This window comes from Ascaphus truei, chromosome 3 (genome assembly GCF_040206685.1).
Source record: "Ascaphus truei isolate aAscTru1 chromosome 3, aAscTru1.hap1, whole genome shotgun sequence".
NCBI classification, from domain to species: domain Eukaryota; kingdom Metazoa; phylum Chordata; class Amphibia; order Anura; family Ascaphidae; genus Ascaphus; species Ascaphus truei.
The window spans coordinates 119,050,271-119,064,935 of NC_134485.1; positions in this window are offsets into that span (position 1 = coordinate 119,050,271).

Consider the following 14,665-nt stretch of genomic DNA (forward strand, 5'->3'; position numbering starts at 1 on the left):
CTGTAACTTCCCTTACTTTGTCTTCGGCAACGTGGCGTCAAATTGTGGAGGGAGAGAGGAGAAAGTTTGTGCACACCTGAGTTAAGCAATGCAGTGGTTAAATGAATCCCGTCAGTGACATGTTCAAAAGCCCACATCCCAGTGAAGAAAATGTATATCCGGATTAGATGCAGTATGAAATACAATTATTTTTTTAAAAATCCAGTTTTCAATAAGCAAACGTACTGCAAAATGTTCTCTCTCAACCAGTATGCAGCATATTTCTTAATAGGTGAGCAACAGCTCCAGGTACTGATTATGAAATGAAGTGCTGCAATATTTTCATACAGCTAAACATAGGCTGAAGTGGACCCATTAATTCTGTATCTTGCTTGAACCAGGCTCAACCTTATAAGCTGATGAATGCTGCACGCAAAATCTCGGTGCGACGTCACAATGGTGTGAATGAAGCCAGTTTGGGAACCTGTGGAAAACACTCATGCATATTTGAGCTTTTTCCCTGCTTATCATGAATTGAGGGTTTTTGTCACAGGGTGAGTAAAATAACCTCATTGTCTGTGGTCTATTTTATTTGAAATGTTTACATTTTCTAGTACAGAACATTAAATGTATTGTAGAACACTGAAATAGGAAAAATACATCAAATAAAAAAATGCAGAAGTTAGTTTATATAAATACTGTAGAGGGAGGGAGGGAGGAAGAAGGATGTACATTTTCATGTTCAAGGAGTCACGGTAACACGTATAACACTTTATTTAAAATTAAAATAAGTATATCACACACTGAGAAATCCCAGTGACATTGTATCTGTCTCATATGACCAGACAATTACACTGGGAATTTATTTTGGCTAAAGCCAACAGGAGTAACATTATGCCCAAAACAAGCTTAAACTCACGAAATAGGCGGCGGCTTACAAACAAGCCGCCATCTGAAACCATGGCAGACCGGATGCTGGCCAATCAGGGTTATGGGAGGGGTGACCGTGCTTTAGGACTGTGGTGAAAAGGGGCCCAGGGACAAGCAGAATAGAGGTTAAGCCCTGTCAGCCCCTGCAGTTCTTCTCTGGGGCTCATCTGGCCACCAGACCCTGAAACTACACGGTTTAATTGGTTTAATTTACCGCGTAGCCCTTTGCATATGCTGTACTGTGATTCTTTTTTTTATTCCAATTGTGTAATGGTAATAAAGTGTAAAAATATGTTTGGTATAATTATAAAGTAAAAACAGGGATTCTGCACATGCAGGGCTGAGAAACACCTTGTGCAGTCTGAATGTCCAGAGAAAATTGCTTCTGCTGGAGGGGGAAGAGAGGTGCAGGGACAAAGGAGATGGTGTTCAGGAGCAGAGATTGGACTGAAAAGTGACATCTCCTGGTTCAAAGCGGTATTGGGTTGGGGCAGGGGCAGCTGATTTAGCAAGAAGTTACCCACCTGCTGCTTCACATACAGTTGGTCAGCCAGCCACTGAAACCTTGCTCAAACCTGATTACGCTTTGCACTAGGCGAACGCACTGCCAGGTTGAGACATTGCCATCGCAACGAGGAAGCCAAACCACCAGATGACTCCAAGTGAAGGGGCGACTTCTACAAACAGCCAGAGGTAGTCTGTTTCAACCAGAGATCTGTTGCGTGCTGTGGATGTAATAGGGTCCATCATTCCACCACAGGTGCCCGAGTGCACCTCGGGAAAGAGTCCAGGAAAAACAGAGGAAGTGGGAGACCGTTCTCAGGCGAGTTCTAATCTATTTAAATTGAATGTTATCATATGCTTCTATCATTTCATATAAAACATTTATTCCATGATTTTGTTTTTTTTTTAATTTTTATTTTCCTTTGTACACTGCAATTTAGAAATACTAATTCTTTCTTTTCCCGTTCAAAAAAAAAAGTTATTAAATGGTTTAATTAAAACCATGAGGTCTTTCTTTTTCAGTAAGATGGGTAACATTTGAAGGTTATAAGTAACTTTCTGATAACTGCCCATTTTTATTATGGTTGCAAAAATGAAAGATTTCAAATTATTAAAATATCAACAAAAATAGATCCCTTATTATACACTCAACCTGCACTTTAAGATTCAAACTTATAACATAAATACTGGTAAGAAATGGCTTCCCTTTGTAAGGGTTTTCCCATCCACTAAATGTAAATAATATGTATTAAATGGTATCTCATAGAAAACACAAATATTAAAACCTAAATTAGCGTTTGGATACAGTAATTTACTGGTAGGGTTCATATCCTTACTGCAAACTTACTAGTACATGCGAGTAACTTCTAGTTAACTTCTGATTTAAATAAATATCAGAGATTCTAGTATTGATATTAAAACTATATACTTGAGTATTAGTTTGTTCCACAAGGTACAAATCACTTTTAGTAACTACAAGTGATTAACAAAGGGTGACGAAACTAATAAGGTGCATATATACTTGCTTATCGCCAATATCTGTATGGTTATATGTGTAAACTAAACAAGTGATCAATTTGTAGTCAGAGTGTGTCATTTGGACAGTCAACATATGACAAATTGCAATACTAACTGCATATACAGTATGTTATTCTATGAGGTGTAGGTAACTATGTGGCACAGTTGAGGAATCATTAGCACCCAAATTAGTAATGGTTATAAGTTCCAATCTTAAAGTGCAGGTTGAATGTATAAATAAGGGATCTCTTTTTCTGTTATATCCTATTAACTATCCCGAGTGCACCCCTATAGTACACTACACTATTATGCAGAGCAGAAGCCACTTTTTCTTTTCTATTCAAATATCCAACTTAATTGATATGTTTCTTAAATAATGGGTTATACATTCAAATTATACAAAATGTTTTAAATCAAACAGGATAAGGATTCCGAAATATCATTTCCCCCATCCCTCCCCCCTTAACAAATGAAAAATTATACATTACATCTGGAGGAGTAATCTTGATCAACCACGGAATTTATAATTTGGTATAGTTTATTTTATTAGCTGGAAAATGATCGTAAATTGACAATAGCAATTAAAATAATTAGGATCTGTTTTGGATTGTTAAACTATATTCTGTCATCTGAATAAAGGCAAATGCAATTTCTGATGACCACTTCTCACAAATTAATCTTTCAACGTAATGGAGGCTCCAAAGTGAACACAAAAAGACGAGGGGGAACACTTGGCACGTCCTTTTTTCAATGGGAAAATGATCTGAGCTCTCCAAGTGTATTGGCAGCTTGGCTTAAGGGAGATAATATACAGTAGAGATTTCAAGGTTTTTACAAAATCATCAGCGAAAAATAAATTCAACACAGTAAAGACATGGTTCCTTGTAACTATGTTGCATACCTACTCTGCATCAAGGCTCAACAGGAAGGACTGGTCATCGGAACTAGAGAGGGTACATTTCCCTAAGGAGAATGCTTTTCTGAAAAATGTTGCATAATAGCTATGATTTTCCATAATATTAGTAAAGTGATATCTGCCTGTCACCTATGGTACACTTGTGATCACGAGACCTGCATACGGATGACGGCTGCCCACATTTGTCACATATGACACACCTGTAAGCACGAGACCTACATACTGGACAAGTGTTAATACACAGCTTGCAAGCTGTCCAACTCTTCACCTTCGTAAAGATCCCTCAAATGAACATCTACCCTAAATCCGTCCCCATATACCATCTGTCAAGAACAGCACACCAGTGAGCACGTGACTTAGATATGCAACCAGGGTTAATACACATGGCTACTCTAGCCAACTCACCTTTCTCCTCCTCAAAGGTACATTCAATTAGTTAATATTAACCCCTTATTCAATTGCAATAATTATATGCTTACACCACCCGAGAAATGCAAAAAAAGATGTAACATTAATCTGCCAGGGTCTCAGGTCCCTGTTTATAATAGAAAAAACTATGCACTTAACACACAAAAATATGTTGCAGCAAAATGTGTCCAAAAACGTAAATACTCACCAGAGGGGGCAAAAGTTCATTCAGAGCCCAAAGCATCATTTATTAAATGTTTTAATATATATATATATATGTATTAAATGTTTTTATATATATATATATATATATATTTATATAAATGCAATGCTTAGATTACAGAAAAAGGATTACAAGAACATACAATTACAGTAAATCCAGGACAGTTTCTCAAAATAAAGGATAAAACTAAACAAATCCCCATTCATTACATTACCATACAAGGATTTCCCCCAGAGGTCACTCGTGCAGAAAATGGGACTTCATGTGTTTGGTCTAAACACACCTGTGTTGAAATCTGATTTTCATAAACTTTGCTAGTACTTAAGTATGATTTTTTTTCCCATTGAAACCACGTAAGCACACCCCTGTCGTAAATCAACGGTGATTGATGGTTTTATGACAGAAAAAACCTGTGTGTGCTGTGCACGCGCATAGTAAGTGAAACTTCTTTGACTTTTGTCACAGAAATAGTATTTGTGTTGGTGATGTTTTAATTAAAAATCAAAATACAATTTCATTGACAAAACGCAAATAAATTTGACTTATAACGCGCGTGCTCGGCACACATTCCCTGTATTAGCTATTTGCCACTAAGTGTGAATTCCTTGTGTGTATGTGTGTCAATCAGTGTGTGTGTGTGTGTGTATATGTGTGTGTGTGTATATGTGTGTGTGTATATGTGTCAGTCAGTGTGTGTGTGTGTGTGTATGTGTGTCAGTCAGTGTGTGTGTGTGTATGTGTGTGTCAGTCAGTGTGTGTGTGTGTATGTGTGTCAGTCAGTTTGTGTGTGTGTGTGTATGTGTGTCAGTCAGTGTGTGTGTGTATGTGTGTCAGTCAGTGTATGTGTGTCAGTCAGTGTGTGTGTGTGTGTGTGTGTGTGTCAGTCAGTGTGTGTGTGTGTGTGTCAGTCTGTGTGTGTATGTGTGTCAGTCTGAGTGTGTATGTGTGTGTCAGTCAGTGAGTGTGTATGTGTGTCAGTCAGTGTGTATGTATGTCTGTCAGTGTTTGTGTGGTGTGTATGTCTCTGTCTGTGTCCTGTCCTGCCCACCCCATCCCCCCCCCCCCCGAGGTACACGACTGCGGAGCAGCCCTCATTCTCTACCACCCGTAGAGCTGCGTGTCCTGCTGCAGCCAGCTCCCCGGCGGAGGTACAGGGCCACAAGGGGGTTACCGAAGGGCACGGTAATGCGCGTGGGGCGCTCTTCCTTCCTAACCCCCCCCCCCCCATGGTGCTGTGGGGGACGCATTCCCTTGCACAGCCAACACCAACAGCCTCTTCTGCTGCCATCACTGCTGCGCATGCGCGGCATGGGAGCGGCAATGGCGGACGTTCACTCGCCGCCGATGGCAGCACAGTTGCGCAGCACGCAGACCCCGCAGCCATTGGTGTTGGCTTCCTCTGGCAGCCGGGTCAGCAGCCTCCAGCTCCCCGGGGTGCTGCTGTAGCAATGCATCTGGGGGGAATGGCGGCACACATGTGCTGGAGCGGCCGAGGCTGAGGGGAGGGGTTAGCCATCACAACAGCGCATGCACGGCATAGCAGCGAGCGGGGAACGGCGGCCGTTAGGAGCGGCCGTGTGGGGGGTGCGGCGGCCATCAGGAACGGCGCCGGCGGCTATCGCCGCCGCATCTCATTTTTTGAGCGGTTGGGATGTCAGTGTTGGGGTCGGGCTGAGCCAGAACACAGCCCGGCCTCAACTGCCAGCACTGACGTCACATCCGTTTCATTTCTGTCTCCACAATCCATTTTTGCCCCAGTTCGAATGAGGTGCCACTAAAGAAGTTTCACTTAAAAAAAAACTGCTTCCAAACAGTTATATACTGCCTCAGTATATAACTGTACTCATAATTTCCCTTCTGTGATACTAACACACACGTGAGTCACATTAATAGATTTGGGCTCTCATGATGGATGCAACGAGACTAATCACGACGTCTTAATCATAAATGTGAGCGACAAATAGAAATCTGTCCCTTAGTACCTGCTGGACCTCCCATGTCTGTAATCATTATACGCTATTCTTTGCCACGGATACACACATGTAATTCTTAGCATGTACAGCAGACAATATCAGATGATATTCTCATTTGTAATAAAGTCCTTCAGCAGTGTGTCACCTCTCTCTGGAATGCACCAGTAATTCTTCACAAGCATTGAGGCTTCTTTGAAGCTAACAGAAAAGTATCTGGTTAGGGTTTGCAACCTTCTAAACCCCACGTGTGACTTTTAGTAGGCTATCCATGATAGGCCCCCAATTTAGTTCGCGTTGAAATCTGCACAGACCCCGAAAAGGTCTTAACCTGTCATAAACCCAATATATTGTATTTTTATACCCAAATTGCTGCACCATTCACCCCTGAAGCATCGGATGGATTAAAGTACATAATATCTCATGATATTATCATGACACTTCCCATAACAAAACATGATAATTTGAGAATATATCAGATACAATATATTTCCTTTACCATACTATACCTTTCCACTAACCATTTAGTAAACATCTTATTTAAATGTAATAGCACAGCTTCAAAGACTTGATGATCTCCATCTACTCCCCAGCCCCTGCACCTCTGTGCTGAGGGTGTCTGGTTCAGCTTTTTGCACTTCATCTCGTACAGTCTAAGGCTGAGGCCCCACTGCAGGCGCCTGCACATCCGCCTTGCGACCTGGCAGAGCGCTACACCGCGATCTGCGGTCTGCAGGTGGCATTCTGAGGCGTGAAAAAAATGCACACAATGCGCACCAGGGATTAAAATTGGGTAGAAAATATTTATTAATACAAAAGATAACTGAGGGGATCCAACCCCACCTCAGTACACATGCACACTAGATCCGGGTAAATATAGCAAAAATACCCACACACAGAATAGGATGTATCTACTTAGACTAGAGCGAAACACAACAAAAAATAAATAAAAAGACATGAATGTTCAAAATAAAGGATACATGGACCCAGATATATGCTAATAATAAAGCTGAACAACTGCCTAAATCTGAAAGGCGTGGGGGGCGTGGCCATGACGCCGGCCAAACTAAAAAAAAAAAACATGCCCAGCCCCCCCCCCCCACACACACACACAGCTCAGCAGACCTTCCTTCCCCCTCGCTCCTGCTCCCCTGCCTCTGATTGGCTCCCTGCCACACCACGTGGCGCGTCGCCGCTCGGGATCACAAACTGGCTGTAGCCCCTGCCGGCTGAAGCGTCACAGTGCACAGTGAGCCTGGGAGCGCGGAGGAACCGGGGACAGCCAGGGAGCAGGTACAGGGCTGGTGAGAGGCGCGCGCATGGCCGCATGCACCGCCGGCTGCACTGGAGACCTAGCCTTAGGCTAAGATTATAGTACTTACTTGCGCATGTGCGACGGACCTGTTGCCCAAGTGATGTGTGAACTAAGCTGTAGGCGATTAGGGAGGTGTGGTGGATGCGTCACGAAGCTGGTTCAGCGTCATTGGCTGAACCGCTCAGATGACACGGATGTCACACGGCCGCCCTTGAAAAGACATTTGATGTATTTTCTGAATATGGTCGCTCCGACGTGCGTGCACGCACTAGGGTGGCCTCATAGGGATTATGCAATTTGTTCCTGTTGCGTGCGCACGCGCAAGCGCACCAAGTATAATCTCAGTCTTAGGCTACGCTTATGGTGCCGGAGACAGTGACACGATGGCGACATCAGGCTACGGTACCTGAAAAAATCAAATTGAGATGACTTCCAGCGATCGCGACCAAGCCGTCGTGTCGTGCTTACTATAAGCATACGCGACGGCAATGCATTTGTTTGGAAGCGACGTCGTGTCACCGTCACTATAAGCGCAGCCTTAGGCCTCGGCCATGCTCCCTGCTGGCGTGCTGAGGCGCAGGGAAAGCGGGTGCTTTCCCTGGCCTTGCGGTTGCTTACAGCACGCACTGTCAGCAGCCGTCAGGGGGCGGGCGCGTCACTGGCCGGGAGCGGGCCAGTGACGTCACGGAGCTGGTTCGCCCTCATTGGGCGAACCACTCACGTGACCGGCCTGTCGCGCCGGCAAGCGGGGGAATTTAAAATTCCCCTAAGACCAGGTGAGCCCCTACTAATGCCGCTCTAATTGCGGCTGTAGGGGCTCGGTGCTGAGCGGGAGAGCGCGTCAGCACGCTTCCGCCAGCAAGCGCTAAACATGGCCAAGGCCTTAGGCTGCGTCCAGGGTGGCGCTGAGCTGGTGCGGGCGCTCACACTCGCCACAATGAGACACATTGAGACAATGTGTGTAGCCTGCGTGAGCTCCCTCCTTTGCGTGCCCGTGAGCTGTAGTCGGAGCTCAGTTTCAAGAGTTCAAAATTTTGAATCTGCAGCTCCGACTTCAGATCACATGACCTACTTTACCCAATCAGAGGACAGCAAGGCAAAACCAATGCAATACAAGCATTGGGAGCTTGTATTGTATTGCATTGCATTGCTTGCTGTCCTCTGACACGAATCGGGGGGGGGGGGGAAACACGAAACGGGAGGGGGGAACATGAAACGGGGGGGGGAACACGAAACGGGGGGGGGAATACGAAACGGGGGGGAACACGAAACGGGGGGGGCACGGGGTGGTGGGGGGGTAAAACAGAATGGTGGGGGGGCAAACGGGGTGGTGGGGGGCAAACGGGGTGGTGGGGGGGAAAACGGGGTGGTGGGGGGGCAAACGGGGTGGTGGGGGGGCAAACGGAGTGGTGGGGGGGCAAACGGAGTGGTGGGGGGGCAAACGGACTGAGGGGGATGGAGGGGAGAGGGGAAAGGAGAGAAGGGGGGAAAGGAGAGAAGGGGGAGAGAGTGGAAAGGAGAGAAGGGGGAGAGAGTGGAAAGGAGAGAAGGGGGAGAGAGGGGAAAGGAGAGAAGGGGGAGAGAGGGGAAAGGAGAGAAGGGGGAGAGAGGGGAAAGGAGAGAAGGGGGAGAGAGAGGAGGGAAGGGGGAGAGAGAGGAGGGAAGGGGGAGAGAGAGGAGGGAAGGGGGGGAGAGAGGAGGGAAGGGGGGAGAGAGAGGAGGGAAGGGGGGGAGAGAGAGGAGGGAAGGGGGGGAGAGAGAGGAGGGAAGGGGGGGAGAGAGAGGAGGGAAGGGGGGGAGAGAGGAGGGAAGGGGGGGAGAGAGGAGGGAAGGGGGGGAGAGAGGAGGGAAAGGGGAGAGAGGAGAGGAGGGGGAAGAGAGAGGATGAAAGGGGGAGGGAGAGGAGGGAAGGGGGGGAGAGAGGAGGGAAGGGGGGGAGATAGGGAAGGGGGGAGAAAGAGGGAGGGGGGAGAGAGGGGGCAGGGAGAAAGCGGGGGGAGAGAGGGAGGGAGAGAAGGGGAGAGGGGAGGGAAAGGAGGGGGAGAAAGGGGTATATATATATATGGATATATATATGTATATATATATGGATATAGATAGATAGATATATGTTACTGCAATATATGCCTCCCTCGTCCCTCTAACACGCCCCCTGTCCCACTGACACGCCCCCCCGCGCTCCCGCGCTCGCAAATTTCCTATAGCAGGACAAGATTGGTCTCCTGCTTACATGCAGGTGACGTCACTGCTCATGAGTGCCAGCCCGCTCGCTCCGCGCTTCCCTTCACCCTGGACGAGGCCTTAGAAATAACACCAGAGTTGCAGCAAACGCAACTGCCAAAGGGTGTCAGCCGTTTACTGGTCTTCCTGATATTACCACTGCTCTGATATTGGTCAATATTAGAGATGTATAATGAAGCCTTTCCACCTTCACACATTAATCTGCTCTTACTGCTCTATCTTCGCACAATTCTCTTTTCCAACTCCAACTTTTTCTAATAACAAACAGCTACAAATTCCTTCTCCACAACCGGAGCTAACATTTTATGAAATTCCACAGGCTATCCATCTGGACCAGCTGCCTTGTTATTGCTGAAGGATTTATTTTTAATTTCTTGGCAGGATGTATTCCTGTTCAAATATTCAAGTTGTCCTGCAGAAATGTTTGGGATTTTCTGAATCAAGGAATCCCAGGAGGATTGCTTATTAAATTGATGAAACTCTCCATGCTTATAAAAAAAATTGTATAAAAAGAGAAAATGCCACTTGTGGGTACATTTGCATGTCTCAGACAGGTGATTACCCTGTTTTACTCCTTTATCGTATGGCAAACAATGCTTCCATTGCAGCCAGGGATTCTGGGTTATGACATGCAAATGAGCACTCAGTGTGTCACTCTTTAATTCTTATCCATTTTATCACTGTGAGTGCTTATTTGCATGTCATTACCCAGAATCCCTGGCTGCTGTGGAAGCGTTGTTTGCTAAGCGATAATGGGGAAAGACAGGGTTGCAGACCTGACTGAGACATACAAATGTACCCACAAGTGGTATTCTTATTTGCTGTACACTGTACGGTTGAGGGTTTTTCTCACTTTTTTTTACCCACCATAACTTTTGTAATGTCTGGTTATAAAAAGTTAAAATCTCTGCTTAGCTATGTCAGATGTTTTTCGTAATCCATGGCCTTGCTTATTTTTTAACTCTTTCTTTATTCTGCAACCTGAAGGCCTTCACTAGGTTACTCAAACATTACCCGATTTGTTACCAAACCTAAATCTGGTATATTTTCTTATTTTTAAATTGGGTGAGAGCATGAAATTCCTTCTGTTTCTCCACTACCCTGCTTTTAGTAACTGGAGAGGGATGGGTTTAAATGGCAATATAGGCTTGGGCCAACTTTGCGTTAAAAAATAAAGGTGTTGGCCTTAATTGAGCCTCTATCCACAGATATAGCAGCATTTAAAGTGAGGTTTTTAAGTGATACAGTTAGACTACAGTTTGACTAGAGGTGACTGGGGACTGCTTCTTTCTGCAAACTCTTTTACTCAAGACAACAAACGTTAAGCTATTCAGATCACACTATGATCCCATGCTTGCTAGCCTGCATAGTTTAACCCCCCACCCCTTTACAACTTCTTTCACTGCAGCCTCTCCCAAAACTGACTGCACAAAACACTGAAACCCTGAATTGACCCTAGCATTGCAATGCAGCAAAACACATGACAAGGTACAGGTTCACCCCTGCTGTTTAGTCTGCACACACTCACTCTGCTCACAACAGCTCCTTGCAGCACTGCCTACCTCTGGCATCATGAACCTGCTATGTCTTCTAACTTTTTTCTTTCTCCTGGCCTCATGGAGATGTTACTCCCTCTATCCACTACAAACTCCTCCATCCTGGCCCACACCCAACATCACCATACACCCTGGACTACTCAAAAGCCTTGCACTATCTACTGAATGTTGGTGGAGAACTCTAAAAACCAGCACACCAACCACTGCTCACTCTAATGGAAAACACCACAAATTTACAACTTGCAAACAACTACCCAAATTTCTTCTCATACTATTACTCTCTTTAGCAGGTGATATTGAAACTAACCCAGGTCCTCCCATTTCAGCTCTGTCCCATGCCCCTGAGAATTCCACCTTTAAATTCCAAAAAGGGCTATCTGTTGCCCATATAAACATCCGGAGCCTGCTGCCCAAACTAGACGAACTAAGGGCATGGTGCCTTATGCATAAACCCAAAGCCATCGTTCTTACAGAAACATGGCTATCCTCTAAAACCCCTGATGCAAATATCGCCATTCAGGGATACTCCATTTTTAGGAGAGATAGGTCAAAGAGAGGAGGAGGGGTGTTATTTTATATTGCAGACACCTTACAATTTACACTGCTACATTGCCCACCAAGTCCACCCTCTTTTGAAACTCTAGTTGGCAAAATCTGCCTCCCCTTCTCTAAGCCCATCTTGCTTGCTGGCATCTACCGCCCCCCTAAAGCCCTTCTACAATCCTTGACTGATATCACCCAATTTCTTGCCTCCATTTCCTCTCTGAATGAGAAGAGTGAGCTGCTAGTTCTTGGGGATTTCAACTTCAATTGGCTTGACCCTAAAAACCACAAAATCCAGATACAACTCAAGTCACTTAACCTATCGCAACTCATTTCCCAACCCACACGAATAAACCTGAAGTCGCATAACCATTCCTTGCTAGACTGGATTCTCTCCTCAAACCCCAGCAGAATCCAATCCTCTGGCATCCTTCCTGATATTTTCAGTGACCATGCAATAGTGTACTGTGTAAGGAAAATTAAACCGCCCCATTCAAGCCCTAAAGTTCTCCTCACTAGAACATTTAAAAACTTTAACCCACAACAGTTTCTGGATGACCTTACCAACTGCCCATGGCACAGAATCGATTTAATTCCCGACCCTGATTCTGCGCTCGACTATTTCCAATCCGAGTTCTTAAAACTCTGCGATACCCATGCTCCACTACGCAAAATAAGGGTACGGGGGGCCCACCTTCCATGGGTTACACCTGACCTTATAGCACTCTACCAGTTCAGGGATGCCTTGTGGAAAAGCTACAAAGTAACTGGCACTACCAAGGATCTCAATCACTACAGATGCCTGCGGAACGTGTGCACAAGGCAAACAAGGCATGCAAAAGCACAATATTACTCTGACAATCTCCTCCAGAATACATCAAACCCAGCTAATTTCTGGAAGGTTATCAACAATATATTCCAGCCTCCTAACCATCAACAACCAAGTAATATCACTAAGGGGGATATTACTCTGACAAACCCCACTGACATTGCAAATGCATTCAATGATTACTTTGTGGGGTGTGCCACTAACTTATTAGCGAAACGCAGCACAAACCCCAAACCTGAATCTCATCCTGGGAGTACCCCTATAGTCCCACCCCCTCCCAACACTGCCCACAATTTTCAATTTAGCCCAGTATCTGAAGAGGAGATTACACAAGCGCTCCTCAAACTAAAACTAAGCAGCCAATGTGGACCCGACTTACTACAATCTAGGTTCCTACGACTTGGTGCCCCAGCCATTGCCAAACCAATTGCGTCCATAGTCAACTCTATCCTGTCTGCAGGCCATATCCCTAAGGCCTGGAAAACTGCCAGAGTTGTCCCAATCTTCAAAAGTGGGGACAAAAACACTGTCTCAAACTACAGGCCAATCTCACTTCTCCCAATTCTATCCAAAGTTATGGAAAAATGTGTCCACTCCCAATTAAGCGAGTTCTACACCAAGACAAATTTCCCTAGCCAATTCCAGTCTGGGTTTCGTCCCAAACACTCCACCGTAACTACCCTGCTAAAAGTTTGCAATGAAATCCAGTGTGGAATGGAACGGGGACAACTCACTGGTGCAGTATTCCTAGATTTTGCAAAGGCTTTTGACACAGTTGATCATGCTATCCTGCTTAACAAACTCCAGAGCTCTGGAATAGGGAAACATGCTTTAAACTGGTTTCAGTCCTACCTATCAGGAAGATCCCAACATGTGTCCATCTCAGGCTCTAACTCCAACCCCCTGGATATCACCTGTGGTGTCCCGCAAGGCTCTGTTCTGGGGCCCCTACTCTTCTCAGTGTTCATTAATGATCTTCCCACAGCTTGTAAGGAAGCCTCAATACACATGTATGCAGATGACACAATCCTGTATGCACACAGCCATAGCCTCTCTGACCTTCAACACATACTTCAGTCTGACTTTTTGAGACTCGAAAACTGGATTTCCCAAAACAAACTGTTTTTAAACACTGACAAGACTGTAACAATGGTATTTGGGACCAAGACTAAATTTGTAAAGCTTCCAGTGACTGAGCTCCTGATTAGAACCAACGCTAAAACCACCCTAACACCTGTCACTAGTTTTAAATACCTGGGCTTATGGTTTGACTCCCACTTAACATTCGGGATGCACATTGATACCCTGACAACCAAGACCTATGCCAAACTAGGGGTACTTTACAGGAACAAATCCTCCCTAAGTCTCCTGGTCAGAAAGCGTATTGCACAGCAGATGCTAATGCCAATTATTGACTATGGAGACATAGTATATGGCTCGGCTCCTCAAACCCACCTTAGCAAACTTGACACCCTCTACAATTCAATTTGTCGTTTTGTTCTCCAATGCAACTACAACACACATCACTGCGAAATGCTCAAAGAACTAGATTGGTCATCACTAGAGTCTAGGCGCAAAGTTCACCTTTCCTGTCTCACCCTCAAATACTTTCTGGGCAAGCTACCCAGCTACCTGAACAAGCTCCTCACCCCTACCACATGCAGTACCTATCACCTGAGATCAGACTCCAAAAGACTATTCATGGTCCCAAGACTCAACAAAGTATCCGGACGTTCCTCCTTCTCCTTCCGTGCACCCCAAAACTGGAACAACCTACCAGAGACTCTCATATCCACCACCAGCTTAAGTTCTTTCAAATCTAAGGCTGTCTCACACTTTAATCTGGTCTGTAACTGTTTCATACGCTCATAATATATATTTTCTTTAACTGTGCATGCAATGTCTTGTATATAAATGTATACCTTGTTCATTTATGTAACTGTATTTGTAACCATGTATTATTTGTTTTACTCTGTGCCCAGGACATACTTGAAAACGAGAGGTAACTCTCAATGTATTACTTCCTGGTAAAATATTTTATAAATAAATAAATAAATCTTCATGTGAGCGGGGACTTCCACATAAAGACTGCAATAAGTAAAAACGTCAAGCGCCGAGCACACAGCACGCTGAGTGCCGGCGGGAACGCAGCCCATAGAGGGGTGAGCAGTTTGGAGCCGCGCTGACGCTGAGGCTCGCCTGCTGAATTCTGTGCGATTTCATGCACATGCAGA